Source organism: Stegodyphus dumicola, chromosome 1 (genome assembly GCF_044657685.1).
Source record: "Stegodyphus dumicola isolate Sdum_Otavi_A_Nest chromosome 1, ASM4465768v1".
Lineage (NCBI taxonomy): Eukaryota > Metazoa > Arthropoda > Arachnida > Araneae > Eresidae > Stegodyphus > Stegodyphus dumicola.
In genome coordinates, this window is record NC_140768.1 from 77,353,195 (window position 1) to 77,373,534 (window position 20,340).

Sequence of the window (20,340 nt, forward strand, 5' to 3'; positions counted from 1 at the left end):
GGTTGTGCTAGATTTTCAAACATGCTGCAATGCTTAGTCTACTCTTTCCAAGCAGTATTGCAATAAAAAAGAAGAAAATATCATCTTTTATTACAGCGGCAATACCTTCCGTTCTTGCTTTCATTTTATTATACGCAAACAACATTCTTGAATAGCTATTGTTGCGAAAATTATTATTGCGAATAGTTATTGTCGAGAAATGCCCAGCAGCTAAGCGGTGAGATAGCTTCTCCGCAAAGCTAGGTTAGGATTGCCAGAAAGTGGCAGTCAAAGACAGAGTTGCCAGAGTTAGCGCGAAATCATGTATTTTGCGATTTTTGGCGACAAAATTGGCGATATACCATAGACGGAGCGAGAGCATTCTAGAACGCATTCTTAGCGATTTGCTAGAAAATACTGTGGAAGGTAGGGTTGCCCGTACGGGGAGAAATTAGCGTCTTGAGTTCAGGATTGGATTGGATTATTCAATTATGGCAAAGCACACGAGGGCTATCTGCCTAAAGGCAGGGATGCCTTCGTCGAGAACTTTCTAAGGGAAACTGGCTCGTATACACGTTACACATGGGGAAAACCACGAAAACGCCCATGCAGCCAGCCCGTTCGCGGGATTCGAACCTCGGACCGAACTACCAGTGTTCAGCGTCTTTACCGCTCGGCCGCTGGTGGGATGTCTTGAGTTCAGAGATTAGCTTGTGAGTGATTGACTGAGTCGAGAGCTGTATTTTAGTGCTTTGGCTTTAGGCTGTGTTGCTGATTGTTTCAGAGTGTTTGTAGTACTCTACCGACGACGATAAACGTATCTTTCAAACTGTCCTATATAATAGTGCTTACAGGCGACTACATTATGTTTTGATTCTCTATAAACTGTTGTTATCATTAATTACTCGAAATCCATGAACCTGTAGAACTTAACACTATAAACTAAGCGGAGAACCTCTCATATAAGACTTCATCATTTAGTAGATAATAAAATGGAATATTACACTTATATTGGATCAGCTTTACACTAAAGAGGCACATCAAGCACAACTTTTGATTAATTTGGTTAGTTTTAACTTCAGTATTCATATTGCTGCTTTTTATTACTGCTGCTACTTTACTGCTATGAATAATCTCACTGCTTAACTTTTCGACAACTTCTAAGCATGATGCTCTATTGCTACTAGTAATTACAGTTCTAATAACTAAAAAGGTAAAACTCACAGTGTCATGAGATCACGATTGCTGAGTTAATTTTTATATAAACCGAAAAAATGTTGGGTGTTATTACGTACTGCACTAAGTTATTTTTACGTTATAACGTTTATAATACTTATTTACCGTTGCATACATTTGTAACAATAATTCAGAGGTAATAGTTTAAGGTAAAGGCTGTTTAATTTAATTTTAATAGTATTATTACAGAATTTTGTTTTTTTTCTACGTAATTTTTAAAGTGAAAACACCTATAATATTTTTAAATATATTCGAGCATAATATTTTGAAAAGTTAAATTTAATGAAATCACTTTTACTAGGTACCAAAGAATTCAATCTTATAGAAATCAGTTAAAGAAATATATTAAATTTTCGAAAATATTTTCAGTACATATTTACTTTATGCAATGGTTCAACTAAGTTTTACCTGAAAGATTATAGAGATTATTCTTTAAATTTTAAATTCATAGTCGTCTAGACATGCATTAGGTAACTAAGGAGAATTTTATATTGTTATCTAGACAGAGAAAAAAGTGTACATCTTCAACATTTGTGAAAACGTTATGCATGTGATTTAGTTCCAAATTTATCTAGCACTGAGAAAATTGACTAAAGAAATAGGAATTTAAAATTAACTTTAATTCATCTTTCGAGAAATTTCTGTTTATTTGCCTATTCATTTTTGCAGCTTTTAACCGAGTCAAGGCTCAAAACAGCTGAGTAGGTATTCTTACAAATGTAGCCAACAAATGCTGCGCATTAACATGATATGCATGAGTAGATTCAAAATTCCTAAAATTTCAGATAGGTAGTCTTATAAATTTACAATCTTGTGTAGCGTAGGGAGCTTACCTTGTGCGCCATAGCTTCTAAGGATTATTTTAATTTTATAATATTTATTATAAATTTCAAACCCTTTCCTTTAAATTTTTGTTTTCCACCCACAACTCCCTACCAGGAGAAGGTTTCAGTATCGCTTTTTTTATGTAAAAGTAGAACCAGTATTTGTTGGGAAAATAAAGTCACTTCCAGTGGACTACTTTCCCACTACTTGGAAAACTGCGAAAATCATCATGCTTCTAAAACCTGGCGAGGACTGCTCCAAGCCTGATGGCTTCAGGCCTATCAGCCTTTCATTAAGTCTAGGCAATATTTTAGAAAGACTCATTTTAGCTGGAATCAAACATCACTTCACTCTTCTCTCTCTCTCTAACTGTTCGGGTTTCGTAAGAAATTGTCAACCATGAAACAGCTGCTTAGGCTCATTGAATTCGCTGGTGCTGCTCTGCATTCGAATCTTTATGTAGTGATTCTCATGCTAGATGTAGCGAAAGCTTTCGAACGCGTATGCCATGAGAATCTAATTCACAAACTCATCAACTTGAACTTTGTGAGAAAAGTCATCATGATTATTCTTTCCTTCTTGAAAAATATAAATTTTAAATTATTCGTGAAAGGCTCATATTCCACGGAAAGTAAAATTCAAGCTAAGGTACCTCAAGGGTCAGTAACTGGGCCCGTTCTCTACTTCCCACAAATGCATTACTATCATAGTTAAATGCTGACATATTATGCAGATGACACTGCCCAGGCAGACAAGTCTGTTAATATAAACCATGCAATTTAGAAACTGCAGGAAAACATTCCGATAATCCAAGATTGGTGCAAAAATCGGAAAATCTCCATCAATACACAAAATTCCCAGCTGCTTGTCATTAGGAGAAACAAGTAATATAAAAAATTGTTTTAAAGTCAATTACTACATAGGTCAAGAAAGAAAATTTTTACTTTAGTTTCTTTTTATTAAAATTTTTCGTTTCTGATTTATGAAGCTGATGGTGGTCTATATTTTCTCCTTCTATCCATCTCTTGTAATGCTCATTATTGCAAGGAACCTTTCCAGTGAGTTTCAAGCAGTTTATTCTGTATCTCACTGTGTTCTTACCTACTTATTTATTTAAATTTGTGTTTTAAAATTGCAATTATTTCTCCATGAGAGACCATTGGAGAAATTTTCAATGCTATGGACGCTCATCACGTGACCAACGAATTGCATTTATGATTAAGTGAAGCCATCTTTTGTTGAACTTTACTAAATGCTCTGCTTTGGATACGCCTTGACTTACCAGATGTCTTTGCTACTCACGTGATAACCGGTCACATTCCCACCTGCACCTTCTATGCTGTCTTCTAGACCCAAAGTCATGCATTCCTCTACCTGAAGCACCAGTCTAGGCATCAAACTAATGATAGCAGGAATAAGTTGTGGGCACAATAATCGCGTTAATAATAATCGCGGCATACAGCGACATTTGGAACTTCAGTAGAGAAGCTTAGAACTTCTTAGTATTCGCCATTGAGGTTTAATTATTAATTTATAAGATATTTCTCGCTCACCAGCTACTAAACGGTAAAATCGCTAAATTCAAGTAGTTCGAATTAGACTCAAAATTACGGCTAGCGGGTTAGCTGCACGAAAGATTCGGTTAGTAACTGAGTTGGCCCATAATGCAGCTTTAGCTAAAATTTAGCTTGTTAGAATTAGTTTAGTTTCTTATTTTGCATCTTAAGTTCTCAAGTGGAGTTTTTCCTGTAAGCTCGAGAAGGGGCCGACTGTTATTAATTGAGTGAATAAAAGGTTATTTTAACCCTTCTTATATTTTGTAGCTGTAAGGAGACAAGCATATAGTCTCTAGACACTCCCATAAAAGCTCTAGTAACCAAGGACACGTGAATTAACTAGAACCTTATAAGATATTTCTCGCTCACCAGCTATTGAACGGTAAAATCGCTAAATTCAAGTAGTTCAAATTAGACACAAAATTACGGCTAGCGAGTTAGCTGCACGAAAGATTCTGCGGTTTTTCTCATGTATAAGCATAAGTAAACATATATATACAATGAGTCAATTTCGTTTAAAAGTCTCCTAAGAAGGCATCCCTACCCTTAGACAGATAACCGTCACGTTGCTTTGCTATAATCTAGTCTTTTATTTTATTTTATCGGAAAATCAAATTTTATCAGGTAACAACCGGACTAACAGTGGAAAAATGTTCTGTTTTAATATTAAAAGTAATTAACTATGAACACGTATACATGCAGTTATTGATAGGGAAAAAAGTTTACTTTTATATGTTCCTCCATGCGCGTTTTACCGAATCCAAGATCACGAAGCATATGCAAGGAGAATCTCCTTTGTTCTTTCCATGGAAGATCTAAGAATGCTCCGGTACCTAAAATAAAAATGAAAAGACATCGCAGTTTATTAAAATATACATATGAAAATAAATCGTTAATATATATTTATAAAGGGCTGGAAATATTTATCGGAATTCATACAACAGTTTGCATATAAGCATAGTTTGCGACTATATTGAACATCATGTCATTCCATATGCTGTCATCAAATATATCTATCAACTAATATCCAACACATTCTAATTGACTTACAATGCAATAAAACGTTTTGGGTAACAATATGGCAATAAACATAGGTGTTGTTACGGTTTTTGTATTTAGTTTGCTATTTTTAGTAGAATTGTAATTAAAATTGTTTCATTTCCCCGTGCAATGCAGCGCGTGACGATTTTTAAGAGAAAGGTACGCCGAAAAAGTAAAAATACAGGAGCACGCGCATTTAATAAATAGATATCTCGTAATTCTACTCTTTTGCTTTTCAGAAATCTTGAGATGAAAAGTGTGTGTGTATGTGTGTGTGTATTTTAATTACGGCAAAGCACACTAGGGCTATCTGCCTAAGGGGAGGGATGCCTTTCGTGGAGGACTTTCTAAGGGAAACTGGCTCGTATACACGTTACACATGGGGAAAACCACGAAAACACCCATGCAGCCAGCCCGTTCGCGGGATTCGAACCTCGGACCGAACTACCAGTGTTCAGCGACTTTACCGCTCGGCCGCTGGTGGGCCTCTTGAGATGAAAAAGAGAAATTACCATAAAGTTTCCTTCTTTATAATTTCAAGTATATATATCTTATGTCACTTTTCATAAAGCCAAAGACTGTAGCCACTCTTTTAGAGCATTTCTGTAAACATATATGATTTGTCTATAATCTTCTAAAATCGATGATCTGGTATTTGTTCTCAAAGACTAATTTTAATCAGTATAAATTTGAATTAATGAAATAGCTTAAAGCATTAAGTTATTTTACAAACCATTTTCAAGGCATCTGAAAACGTACATTTCGGGGAAAAAAAAAAAAAAAAGAGGGGGGGGACAGTTTTAGTATACCTCCCGTTCTACTGGGCCGATTGACGATATTAAAATACCGTTTTTCATTTTTCGAAAGCGCGACTTAGGATATATATTAGATTTACATATATGTAGCTCTATTCCAACATAGGTATTTTGACACTAAATCGGACTTTTTCTGAAATAACATATAAAGTTTTTCCATATTTTGATTCTACGACTCAAATTATGCCTAAATATGAAATTTTGTAAAATTTGTTGCGAAATTTACAGAGAAATTAACAAATTTATGTTGGCGCTTTTCTTTCAGTTTGCGCCAAGAATAGTTCACTTGGCAAATTCTTAATATATGGCAACATATTTTCCTTTCCATTTTTACATTGAATGTGAGCGAGGAAAAAGGTTACAATAACCTCCTTTTTTCAAATAATGTTCTTTATATTATATTTTAATTATAATTGTTATTATTTTAAGTAATTTTTTCTTTTTCGAATTTCATTTTAATTGTTTAAGTTGAATGGTTTCTTTCGAATAACTGTTTTAAAAATTTTTATTTAACGATTCGAACTGCGTTTAAATAAATTTTTAGTTTAAATAAAAGGTGCAGCGATAATTTTTTAAAATAGTTTTCTTTATGACTTTTTTTGTCATAGTTATTATTTTAGGCAATTTTTAAATTTTTAAACTTTTGTTTAAATTGTTTGTATTGCATTGTTTTTTCAGATAATTGTTTTAAAATTTTCTATTTATTTATTCGAACTGAGCATTTGAAATACATTTATTAATATAAATTTTCCAGAATTTGATTTTATTTATTTGAATTGCATTTCTTCCGGAAGAATACTTTGTGACCCGCAGACTACGATGCATTTCAAAACTGCATATATTAAAAGAGAAAATACAGTAAAGCGCAGTTAACACGCCTTTCAATGTTCCGCTCAGAAAAGATATATAAATGAGAAAGATGTATAACCGACATTTTAACTTAGGACAACTTGCATATATTGCTTTAAACAGCTTTATCATTGTGCTCATTGCTTTACACAATTTTATCGTTCTTAAAGTGTTATTCATACTTTAGTCAAATATTTTATTTTTGATATCGCAAGAATCAAATATCATAAGTTTAAAATGTTTTAAATTAAAAAAATACTAAATTTTATGAGAAAATTTATTTTTTTCTTCTTAATGGCTTGTTGGTTTTCTTCAGGCATTCTGCAAGTATATTAAAAAGCATCCAACTTTTCGAAACATCTTGGTATTTCTGACATTCATTTTAAATAAAGTTATCGATTTCCATTTCATAAAGACCCACAAACGGCCGAGCGGTAAAGTCGCTAAACACTGATAGTTCGTCAGGGGTTCGAATCCCGCCGAACTGGCTGGTTGCATGAATGTTTTCGTTTTTCTCATTGTAACGTGTATTCCAGCTGGTTTCTCTTAGAAAGTTCTTAACGAAGGCATCCCTCCTTTTAGGCAGATAGCCCTGCTTTCACGTAACTTAATAATCCAATTCAATCCATTTCTTCAGTATTTGGTTATAGCCTTTACCAGTCATTAGAGGCTAAGCATTTTGAAGACATGAGATAAAAGGAAAGACTAGATTCATCAAGAGGGAAAACGTCTTTAGGTGACATCCACAATACATCACTGGATAAATTCCTGAATATTCAAATAATTCGACTAAGAAATCATGGGATTCTCCGTTTAAGATAATATGATGTTCTATAAGGTAATTTAAATTTATACAACATATAGGCGGAAACCAACCGTTCTTCACTTTAATCTGCAATGATATCGTTTTTGTCTTTTCCGTTAGCCACAAGCTCAATTGATGGTATTTGCTGGTGTACACGTCCAAGTGTTTTCTCTTTGAACACCTAAATTCCTTGTAGTATTCTGAAAGTATATTCAAAAGCATCCAACTTTTCGAAACGCCTTGGGATTTCTGACAGCCAAATTCCGCTTTAAAGTTTTACTTACTTTTCTCCCTAATTTTCTTCTTTCCTTCTACATTTGTTTTCGGTGCTCACCACAAGAAAATTAAGATTTTTCGATTGTTACACTTCCATAAATTTTGCATTCTTGTCAAATTTTTTAAAATATCAATTACATCAATTGCGTTTCGGCTGAAGACAGCTCTTCATTTTCTAGACATTTTAACTATAAACAAAGTATAGAGCAAAGTCCAAAGGATAAATATTTTAATTAAAAGATTTTTTGCTAAATGACAAAGAAATAAAACAGTCCAGCAGTGTTTATTCTTCACCACCGAGTAACCCGATTCTTATATCGGCTAAAACAATCTAAATTATACTAAAGATCATGTCTTTTATGCAATCTATAATACGAGAGAAAATTAGCTACTTAAAACATTCTTTCTAAGAGAATTAATGTAAATATATCTATATCTATATATATATATATATATATATATGTATTTAAAGCTAGGACATGACCCAAACTCTCAACGTCCTGTTTGCTAAAAAACATTGTGAAAATAAACATCTAACGAACTTTCTTAAACATTTCAATTTAAATGCAGTTAAAGTAAAGTAGCAGACGATAATATGGTGAATGTAAAAATTTACTCTTACAAATATTAAAAAAAAGGAAGAAAGAAGGAAATTAAAAAAAAAAAAAAAGTTAAAAATTTGAATAATATCATCTATAATTTAAAAAAGTAGTTTTTCATATACTATTCATAAATATTTATTACGCATCATTGAGGGAAAAAATTGGAAAATAACTTTGTGCAGCGTTATTATGAGGAAAATAACTTTGTTATTAAGAGTATGATGTACTTATTATGAGGAAAATAACTTTATGTAGTGTAATAATAAATAAAGAAATTTAAAAAAAAAAAGAAAAAAAATTACAAATAAGAATCACATATATTGCTGAATGAAGCTGCACTGGAACCAGATCAATTTTTATCAGTGCTGTTGTTATGCTAGAAGCACCAGTTGTACACTGAGAAGTTTAACTGCTTTATCGAAAGAAGGGTGATGAGAATGGCAGCAACTGAAATAAATTCTCTAGCGATAGTTGTACTGAATTCCCGTTAGACTCGCGTCTGCAATGTTATTCTTATTTAAGTTAATTTTTACATTGTATGTATCAATGATACTATACAATTCTAAGAATAAATTTTATGGTCCAAAAAATAAGTATAAGCAAACAAACTGTATTAATTACGAATGCTTTCTTCGCTGAGTTCAAAAGGGAGGTCAGCAGGTCTTCCCATGAAAGCGTCGCTTGCAAAAGCATCTTTTATTGACTGGAAATCGCAAAGAACCACCACATTGTGACTGCCTAATTGTATTCTGAAAGGAGAAATCATTAAAAAGTTCTCGAATTTCATTACAGTGCACACTATAGAGAAATTTTAGATATTCAAATTATTGTAAGCTTTGAAATAAGTCCTAGACTACTTTATACTGAATGGATTTCGAATATTCCCTATACAAGACAACTTCCTCAGATTAAAATTTTGAAATCTTAATTGTCGGCACTGCTCGACACTCAATACTATAAAGATGTTAGTTTTAAAAATAAAAAAAACTCTAATGTTGAATATGAGATTGCAACAAACTTAAAACTACCAAAATAACCATAACTTTTGTGTTATTAATATCACAGGACCGTGACTTTATTTTATTTTATTTATTATTATTATTATTTTTTATTAAAGATTAAAGAGGGCCAAAAGGGGTAGTAGAACTATTAGAGTGCAACGTAATTTATCAGATCGAACTGTAAAAATGTGAGCTGGAATAAGTGAAACTGATTTTCATAGCAGAATCGCAGTCCATTAGTTTGGAAAGTTTTTTAAACTGAAAACTTTCAAAATCATGAAAATTTATGAGCTTTTTTGAAGTAATTATGTTATGATTTTGTTGATCTTGAGGTTGCGACAGTATTTTATGATGACGGTCTTTCTTTATGATGATTTATTAGTGTGGAGAAGTAATAAATTTAGAAATCATCATATGGAATAACCGTCATCATAAGACATTGCCACTACCTGAATATCAACAAAATCACATAATTGCTTCAGAACTACCCATAAAGTTTCATGTATGTCGAAAATACTAAGCTAGAAGTCGTAAGGAATCCAACCATCATAAGCAAGGACGGTTATTTATGATGCTTTCTAACTTTATTATTAGGATGAAGAAGCATCTTATTTAATAGCATTAAATCATGTTATATTTTTACCAGAAGTGTCTTAACTAATGCTGATTTCCTTTAATACCATTTGCACTGAAAGAAGAAAATTTCTTAGAGTTCGAAGATTCTAATTTACTATAGTTAGCTAGATGTCGGATTAGAAATTAGTCATCTTAATTGAAATCTGAAAACTAACAAAGTACTAATGCCTACCTCAAATTTTTCAAAAGTTAAAAATGAATAAGTTAATCTTATCAATTTTATTTTGGCCATAAATTTAGCTCTTTTTAGTCAAACCTTCTATCCAGTTTTTAAAAGTTTGAGTTTCTTCTCATTTACACTCCGTTTCTGCTCTCGTTTACACTCCGTTTCTGTTCTCGTTTACACTCCGTCTGGTCCGTTACTCTCATTTTGTTCTGGTTTTTCATTATATTATTCAGGAATTGTTTTTTATCTTCCTTATTATTCTTCGCTTCAATTTTTCCTGAATCTTCCAATTTTAAAGTAAGAAATTCTATCTCCCAAGAGTATCTCCAAGTTCTATCTTATTTGGTTTTCTTATCTTTTATTTTATTTGCTTTTTGAGATAATGGGACCATCCCTCCCAATATAAAGGGTATGGACCTTCGTATAAAATACATGTTTGTCTCCAGCCGTCTTTGTAGGTTTTTCAGATAAACATTTATCTGCATTGAAAGTATTTTAAACAATTTGGTTTGAATTAATGTCCGAGTGTAATTGATATTTCAGAATCATTGGCAAATGCAAAATTTAGCGTTCACGTGGGGAAAGCAAGCAAGATAGTCGAGTTACAGGCGTCAGTTACTATATTCGATGGAGAGTTGTTTGTATGTAAGCATTAATTTGCCTATATGCGCATTGCACATATGATGATCTTTATCATCACTTTTATTTTATGGTTTATGGTCACTTTATGGTTTTATTTTCAATAAAACCAATAAGAGGGTCATAGTGTGCTAAACTTGCAGCTTATTTTAAGTCTGGAGTTTCTGAAAAATGGAAGGATTGTACAGAGGATCATATCAAACATTCTGATGAATATAAAGTCATCTTGAGAAGAATTGTATTTGAACAACTGTACTGAGTATTTGAATGTACTTAACAAATCATCAAGCATTAACTACAGGAAGTAAAACTTTATTTTAAAAATATTGAGCACTCTTTTGTAGGCTTTTTATGTAGCTCTCCAGTTTGCTTTTATGTTAAAGAGAATTGCCCTATAAAAGTCAAATATTATATTATTTTTTTCGAAGAATAAGTTTAAGACATCTTAAGCTTATTAAGTTGTGAATTGCCATGCAAGCCGCATAAGCACTGTAAAAGCTGTGTTCAACATGTTCTTTAAATTAAGCTTGTAGTATTGTGTGGCCCCAACTTGTCAGCAACTGTGGTAGTGACTGCTATGCACTGTAAATTTACACAAACACGTAAGAAGGGTTTAAAGCTCTTTTTATTCCACTTTAAAAATAACAGCTGCGTTCACTTGACGCTCACAAACTACGCCGACCTGACGGTTTAACCGAAACAGAATGTAAAACTGAAAAATAACGACTGGATGAATAAATAGCTAGATCACTACCTACGAGGCTCTGAGATCTTAACTAACCTAACCGCGTTCTAAAATACAGCTGAGATTCAGCGAGCTTACTAATTAAGCAGTTGAAAGATTCAGCAAACTGACGAGATAGGCACACAGGCCGAAACGCGCGATTCTTAAATTTCTACCTAGCAACCTTCACGTTCGCGATTCAAGAAGCACACTTACAATCTCGTTTCCCTTCTATTTAAACTCAACTTACTTCTGCTAAATTTGAATATACTGCGCGCTCTACTACAATTTACATACTCTAGCATTGGCAATTCTAGGGAAAAGTAAAGGCTTGACAAGAACGATAGCTTAAAATAAATGTTAGTTAAAATAAGTATAAACCCTACATTTGCCGCTGCCAGAATTTGGTAAACTTGGAAGCAGGTCCTAGAAACGACCTGTTGAAAAGTTTCCATATTCTAACCTAAGACTCAAGAGCCCCGTTCACATAAAACAAACATTCGCCTAAAACATTTACAATCGTTTCTGTAGATGATTAGACTACAATATCTTCTTACAGGATCCTTTCTGCTGTTTGGTCTTCATCAATCAATCCTTTTCTCTTCCTTCCAGCATCTGGAAGGAATAAGTATCAGTATATTCCAAATACATTATGATTTACACTTTCTTAACACTCGATAATGTTTTCGTTTTCGATCCTTTTCTTTTCCTTATTTAACTGCTTACATTCACATTCATTCAAATATTCAAACATGAATTTAACTTTACCCTGGTTCTCCACCATGTGTGGTGTCAAACGGGAATCTTCGTGTTTTTGTATTACAACAATTCCCCTAACCACAATGATTTGTTAGAATTCAAACGACCAAATCTGACACACCTTAATCCAACATACTGAAACTCAATGAGCTATGTTTAACATTCTTAAATTCAAGTGTAAGTGGAGAACCCTAACAACACATTCATTCTAATTTTCCTCCTCATTCATTTTTTCACATGCAGGCTTTCGCTCTAAAGCATGATTTTAACTACTGTTTAACACTTAGGTTTTAACTCGTTTCTTTTGAGCATTTACTTTTAGCATCTAAAATTTTATGCTTCTAGACTAAATTCTACTTTTATGTAACTTTCAAGTATTTACCTATATTTACAAAATTCTAATACATATGATTTTTACAATTTACCATAAGATGAATAAGAGAAAACAAAAATTTACTTCACGCTTTCTTCGCCAAGCTGGCGGCACTGAAACTAAATTTTCCATTAATACAAGAATACGAAGTTATTTTACTTTCGGCCAAATTTTGGCTTTAACATAACAGACCCAGTCTTTCGACAAACACGAACTGCTTGCTCTTAGATTTTACACTTAAAGAAAATAATGTTTTTGCCTTAGCTAAATAGAGTAAAACAAAACTAAGTCTCAACCGAGACAAATTGACTTCCGTCAACACATAGTGTGTGTGTGTGTGTGTGTGTGATTATGGCAAAGCCTCGAGGGCTATCTGCCTAAAGGGAGGGATGCCTTTCGTGGAGGACTTTCTAAGGGAAACTGGCTCGTATACACGTTACACATGGGAAAAACCACGAAAACGCCCATGCAGCCAGCCCGTTCGCGGGATTCGAACCTCGAACCGAACTACCAGTGTTCAGCGACTTTACCGCTCGGCCGCTGGTGGGCCTCCGTCAACACATAGAACTTCGTATTTACACATAACATTTCAGAACAAAAGAAAAATTTATAGAAGATTTTAAATTATCTTTGACTTTTCGATGCTTGGAACTCCGACATCCTCTTCTAGCAGAATTGATCCCAAGTTACAGAATTCATGGAAGTTAATCTCCTCTTTTGATTTCTTCGAGTTTCCTCCATGGTGACTTTTTCGCCCTCTGTACGCCGGCCTCTTGGGGTGGTAGTCTTCGGGTTCCTGTCTTTTCCGTTGGGTCCCTGGACGGCTGGTCTTGGTGGCCTCCGGTCTGGATTCTTGCTTGAATTTTTTCTGCTGGTGCCAATCTTTTCTTTCCTCTTGCTATCTTTTTCTTCTCATGAACGGCGGCTTTGTTTGCTCCTTACTATCTGGCCCTGGAAGTGGTTTCCTCGACGCAGATTTTCTACTGTGGGAAGTTGTAACTGGTCTTTTCCTGTTTACCAAAGATTCTTTACGAGGCGGCGTTGATTTCCTGCACTTCTTGAATGCTGGACTTTGGCCATTTTCCTTCCTTCTTTTCGGGACCCTAAAATGACTTGTAGAAGGGCTAGGTTGCTTTTCTGTTCTCTGCTTCTTGGGTGGTGGAGCGGGCGGCGTTAATTCTGGAATTTCCACTTCTTTTGCGCTTGAGTCCTGTAAGAAACTTTTAAGGATTTCGAAATCATTTTGATTATAATATTTTTTCACCTGGTCGGGACTTGCTTTACAGGTTTCCCCTCTCTCGTTCTTAAGGTACAATACGACTCCTTTGATTTCCTGTATTACATAGGGGCCTTCAAACTTTGGAGCCAATTTTGCAGTGAAATTAGCTGGAGCACTTGATAAAGAAAATTTCCGCTTTAACACTTTATCACCTACTCTAAAATCTGCTTCACGGCGTTTTCGATCGTAATATAGTTTCTGTCTATTTCTTGCGGTATCCGAGTTTTTTATCGCCTGATCGATAAGTTTTTGTATATCTTTTTGTTTAAATTCTTCTTTCCTTTGTTGCACAAAGAATAATTTATCTAGTGGCGTAATTAACTTACGTCCTAAAAATAATTCTGCTGGTGTTTTTCCAGTAGTATCATGATTTGCTGTTCTTAAAGCATAAGCTAACTCATTTATGTAGTCATCCCAGCGCTTGTGATGTGTGCTAACATAGTTTCGAATTATTTTTACAATACGAGTATTTTTATTAACTCTTTCTGCGATGCTTGCCTGTGGTGTATACGGGACCATTTTGATATGGCGTATGCCAAGTCCAGAGCAAATGTTTTCAAAAATTTGGCTAACGAATTGTTTACCGTTATCGCTAATGACTTTTATCGGTGCACCGTATTTTAAAATGTGCCTGTGTAAGAATGCATCTGCAACTGTTTTGGCTGACGCGCGTTTAAGTGCAACAATATCTGTCCACTTTAAAAAATGATTTACAATTACTAAAAGAAAACGATTTTTATTTAACTCACTCTGGGGGAAAAGACCAAGAAGATCTATGCCTAAAATTTCATTTGGAAATGTAGCACGAATGCTATTTAAGTACCCGGCCGGGCTGTAATTAATATCATTTATTAATTGACATTGATTGCAGGACCTGACATACGCAGTTATTATTTTGTACAATTGCGGGAAATATACCGCCTCGCGTACCCTTTTTATAGTCTTTCTGACCCCTAAATGACCCGATGTTGGCGCGTCGTGTAATTCCTTCAAAATGCTCAATCGAAGAGAGGCTGGGATGACTGGTCTATACACAAAATTTTCGTTTGTTGATTTCGTATAAAACAATAAATTATCTATTATTTCATAGTTTTCTGCTCTACTTCTTATTGCTGCGACATCTGTATGTTCAAAGATTTCGGGGTCTTTTAAATAAGCCTAAATACTTCCAAATTCAGGATCAGCTTTCAATTCAGCAATAATTGTTTCTCTAGAATCTAAAATTTTAGAAGTCAACACAGCGCATTTGAGTTCATTCCCTTCATCGTCCAGTTTTATTCGGGATAGTGCGTCAGCTACATTATTTTCTTTCCCTGGTTTATATTTAATTATTAGATTATATTCTTGAAGTTTTAAAGCCCATCTTATTAACCTGGGCGTTAGGTTTTTCCCCGAGTAAACTCTACCAACAGCCGCATGATCCGAAAAGACTGTTACTGGCGCTTTGCCGAAATAAACTTGAAATTTCTGTACGGCTAATGTTTCTCTCTCTGTAGCTGTATAATTCCTTTGAGTAGAATTTAAAGTTTTACTAAAAAATGCCAAGAGATGCCCATTCTGCATGAGAACCGCACCTACGGCATAGTCCGACGCGTCTGCTGCAATTTTCAGATTTTCGTCCCCTTCCGGGAATTTCAAAACAGGAACATTGATGAGTGCTTCTTTTAACCTTTCAAATGCTGTATTTGCTTCTGCTGTCCACGTAAACTTACTCTTTTTTCTTTTAATTACTAACAACAATTCAACAATATTCGCGAAATCTTTAATGAACGACCGATAATAAGAACATAACCCAAGGAAAGAAGAAAGTTTCTGGGCGGTATTGGGAGGTGGGAAATTCTTGATGGCTTTTATTTTTGAATCCTGAGTTTATATACCCTTTTGCGAAATTTTATAACCCAGATATTTAAGTTCTTTAGTCGCGAACTTGCATTTTGATATGTTAATTGTAAGACCGGCCTCTTTTAGTAATTTAAAAACCTCTTCCAAGTCTTTAATATGTTGCTTCAACGTACTACTCGTTATAATTATATCATCTAGATAGATTAAAGTCGATTTTCCTAGGACAGGCTTTAGAACAATGTCCATAGCTCTCTGGAATGTTGACGGGGCCCCACATAACCCAAAGGGCATGCGTAAAAATGAATAAGTGCCCGATTTTGTGATAAACGCGGTTTTATGTCTATCTTCTGGTCTCATAGCTATTTGATAGTAGCCAGACGTTAAGTCCAACGTAGTCATGTATCTCGTAGACTTAATCTTTCTAATAATTTCCTCTATCACCGGCAAAGAGTAAACAGGGAACTTAGTAATACTATTTAGTTTTCTGTAATCGATAGCAAACCTCCAAGCCCTTTTATCCGAAGGAGGGAAATCGTTCTTTTTCCTACATGGTACGACTAGACTCGCGTACTCACTATTTATGGGCGTTATTATCTGGTTCTGCAGCATTTCCTTAATGTGTTCCTCAATAATTTGTTCTTTCTGTTGATCATACCTGTAGGGTTTAGTCTTACAGGGTTTATCGGCAGTTAGTTGTATATCATGTGTTACAATTTGACAGTTACCAGGCCGTTCTGAAAAGAAGTTTGAAAAAGTACTCACCACTTGCTGGATGGCTTGGCTTTCATGGACACTCAAATGGCTCAAGTCTACCTGAGGTTCTTTCACTGGCTCCACCACACTCCGATCCATTTCCAGCATGATCGAATTATCCAGAAAATTGACTTTGTCTTTTGCGGCCTTTAAGAACTCCATGCCTAAGTTGACTGGATTCTGTAGATTTTTCACCACAAAAATTAATACTTTAAGACTCACATCTTTTATCTGTATTTTTAATGATAATTTCCCGATTCATTGACAGGTTTTTCCTTGGGCTGCTATAATTTCTGTTTTTTTATTTTTATTTTTAAATAACCGTAACCTATTAAAATTCTTCTTGAAAAATGTATCACTTATAAAATTACCTTCTGCCCCTGTATCAATGAGGGCTTCCACTGGTACATCGCCAACCAGGACTTGCATAATTGGTAATTGTGAATTCTTTACCACGACCGTGTTTAGGTATCTTCTTGAGGGTTTTTCGAAACTTCCGGTCTGGACCCTCGCTTTTACAGGCCCCTCTAATCGTTTAAAGCTTTCTTTTCAACTTCAGTCTTTTGGGTACGCGGACGGTTGTTTTGAAATTTCCTTTTTGCGCCTTGATCTTCGAGCTTCGATGAGTTGGCTTGATAGCTCTTTCCCCCATAAGAGCGATTTGTGTTACCGGTTTGTTGATTTGAGAATTGCCTTCGGAGACTTTGAGAATACGATGCCCCTCTAGATTTTTCCGCTATTCGACGGTTTTGGAACTTGACTGCCAACTCGAAGAGTTCCTGCAAGGTGCTTGGATTTCGGATTTCCAAGTAATCTTGGACAGCAGGCAGCGATCTTGGTAAAATTATTTCAATTACCTCTGTGTCGGGTTTCTTTCTATACAGCATGTCTGTCAGCTTAACTTTTCGCAGAATAAAGTCCGTCAAATCTTCCATATTACGTTGATAAAAACTATAAAGTTCGGTTTCTAGCTTTGCTCGGTCTTTCAGTATGGGAAAGGCCTTTAATAATGATATTTTAAAATTTTCAAAGGTATATGTTTGGCCTCCGAATTCTCCTAATAAAAATTTCCCTATACTCTTCCATCATAGTGAGGCCTGTCCTCTTAGTGCAGACGTGGCAATGGCAACATTTTGGCTTTCAGGCACAGGGTATAACTGGAAGTGATTTTCGAGGCCTTCTAAGAACATCACCACCGAATTTTTTCGTCGAAATTGACGGTTGGCTTGATAGATGCTCTCATCGTTTGGACCAGGTATCGAAACCCTTCTAACTGGTTCGCCATTTCTTGCTGTTGGAGTTGTACAGGAGCTTCCATCTAGTGATCGGCCATCTGAGTTCGTAAGATGTTCGGGAGCCAATGTAGTATTGTGTGGCCCCAACTTGTCAGCAACTGTGGTAGTGACTGCTTTGAACTGTAAATTTACACCAACACGTAAGAAGGTTTTAAAGCCCTTTTTATTCCACTTTAAAAATAACAGCTGCGTTTAATTGACGCTCACAAACTACGCCGGAAAAACCTAGAACCATCAAATTTTGATTAGCGTAGCCCTTTAATCGAACGTGTGTATCTGGAAGCCCGAATTTTGAATTTAGAATTTTACATTTCATTTTCTGTAAAACTTGAATAAATTTTTAAGTAATAAGCTCAATGATTTGAAAACAAAAGTGGCAACATTGTACAGAGTAAAGCATTTTATCCTCAGTAAAACATTTTTATGTAAGTAAAAATTTTAAGTAACAGGAGTGAAACATTTTTATTATTAAAAGGTCATTAATATTTGATTGTTTGCAAATATTACGCTGAAATTCGCCTACGAACTGTTCATATTCATAACGTTTCTGGAAAGTATCTGACAGATGCTGTACTCTTAATTTTAATACTCATAAAATGTATGAGTATTTCCACAAATAGTGAAACGAGGACCGTCCTTCATCTCAACATTTTGTTGGAATTTACCGATTTCATCATCATCATCGCTTATATTAATATCAAAATATTGATTCCATGGTTCGCTGGGATTTGTTTGCAACTGGCAGGCCTATTCTTTTGTTATTGTTGCTACATTTTGAGAGTTTTTTTTTTTCATAAATATCCACCCAAACGCTAAATTCCTCACAATACATGCTAGTTGGAGACATCGTTTTCAATTCTTCAACATCTTCTATTTCATCATTTATTAAAAGGAGAATATGTTTAAAATATCTATCCCTTCTGAAATGCATTTCCAAGATATATTTACAAATCAGAAACGTCTAGTTATCATTGCTGATTTGTTTGCTCTTGCATTTGTATTATTTGTGTCATAAAGGACTCTAACATTTCTTTCACGGAAATAATATGCTGTTTTAGTGCTTTAATAAATCCCTTGATCATATTGTAGATACATTAGGTTATTTTTTGAAAGCAGAGGAGATGGAAAATGAGCAATGCCTTCGCCGGCATTCGAATCAAGGACCTCTCAAATAAGCGCCGAATGTGCTAACCACTATACCATGATGGCATACTAAGAAGGCAGGAGAAATACCTTATAACATAACTAAATCATGGTCATGGTATTTGTTGTCAAGTTGTCAAAGAGAAGAAAGATGTTATTCTTCAATTAAATTTAAAGTTCAACAGTAAGTTCTTTACGCCTGTAAATAATCGAAGTAATTCTATTTTCAATTATTAATAGTTATACTTTTTTTAACTACACAAGCAAGCGGTTTCACTTTGTGTTCAGGCAAGCCTCCCCATTATTTAAGCGTCAGGTGTGATAACCGCAACCGCAGAATGACAAGGCAAAAAATTATGCCACAACCGTTTCTTTTGCTTCTGCTGCTCGGGTTCGGAGGTGTAGGACAGCCTCTGGATGTTCCTCTCCTGCCGTTGCGATGTACCATTTTTTTTTTCTCGTTTGCTTCTACCTTAAAACCACGGAATTCCTTTTTGTAAGATTTTGAAATGAAGGTTCAACGCAAAAGAAAGACTTCTCCAGATTCGTAGAATATGGCTGCGGTTAATAATTTTTGTTCAACCACTTTATCTTTTTGAAAAGTCTTCGTGCGCACGTGTCTCCTCTTTTCCCGATATAAAAGGAAAAAAAAAAAAAAAAAAAGCATTGTTCACCAAGTATGCTTATTTACTGCCGTTAGATTTTGATCGTTCCTTTTTCACCAGAAGCTTTATTTGTACAGATGGAAGAAGACTGACTTTAATTTTGAGTTCAACGTTATTTCAGTAATGTGCATTACGCGTGTTACATGTTCCGGGGGGGGATGTTATTTAATACCTACGTTCGTCTATATGGCTGATATTCTCTTATTTTATCTTTAATGCTTATTCAGAAATAGTTATGTTAAAGGAAAAATAAAAATTAATTGATTTTGTGATATTTGAATTATCATCCTTTGGGGTAAGTTTACTTTGATCTCATATTTCTTTTCATAGATCACACATTTCTATTTACACATTTGTATGTATCTATAGGTTATTGCATCCATAACGCAATTTACTAAGTAAGTAAATTATTTGATGGTACATTTTCACACCAAAATATTACATTTTGGTATTTGGATTTACGATTTAGCAACTTTACTTAGCAACAGTTTAAAAACATATGTTAATTTAACAGTTATTTTATAGTACGATTCTACACAGTCATTTCTCGCTTCCCGTTTTCCTGTCAGTATGCAAATTTAGCTCGCGTGTATTTAAGTGAGGGTTTGAGACTGTCTTAGACAGAACGCGTTCTGCCTGCTCAATGCCATGTTACTTGTTGTTAGTCTAAATTAAGCATTTCTATCTACAACGTTGCTTTATTCTCGCCGAAAGTGCTGTCACGCCAGTGTTAGGTTAAGGACCAGCTTGCACGTTTAAATATCTCTGTAGTGCTTGGTTAATAGAAACTAGATTTAGTTTTAATATAAAATTGTACTTGAGTTGACACCATAAATGTTGGCTTAGCTGTAAGCACCAGGTGTGCTATCTGCTTAGTTTATTCAGTTTTAAATAAACGAATTTTCAAGACCTTTCATTAAGTTTCTTTTTGCTTATCTAGACCTAGTGATAAGTCGCTTAAGTAGCAGTCTTGACTTAATGTATGTTACCAAAACACGTGAGATTCTATAAATATTCCTTCCTTAGGAATTTGATAACATTAATTGATTTACTAATCTCAAATAAGTGATGCATGTTCCAT

General features: G+C 34.6%; 1 pseudogene across 1 annotated transcript in view; it reads right to left on the reverse strand.

Annotated features, from left to right (window-relative positions):
• The window catches only part of LOC118191251 (cytochrome P450 18a1-like), a 51,647-nt pseudogene that overhangs the window by 26,675 nt on the left and 4,632 nt on the right, over nt 1–20,340 (reverse strand). The window contains exons 2-3 of the transcript XR_015041091.1: nt 8,606–8,733; nt 4,323–4,429 (exon numbers count right to left, since the gene is read on the reverse strand). The product of XR_015041091.1 is annotated as a cytochrome P450 18a1-like (transcript). The remainder of the gene's footprint in view (nt 1–4,322; nt 4,430–8,605; nt 8,734–20,340) is intronic.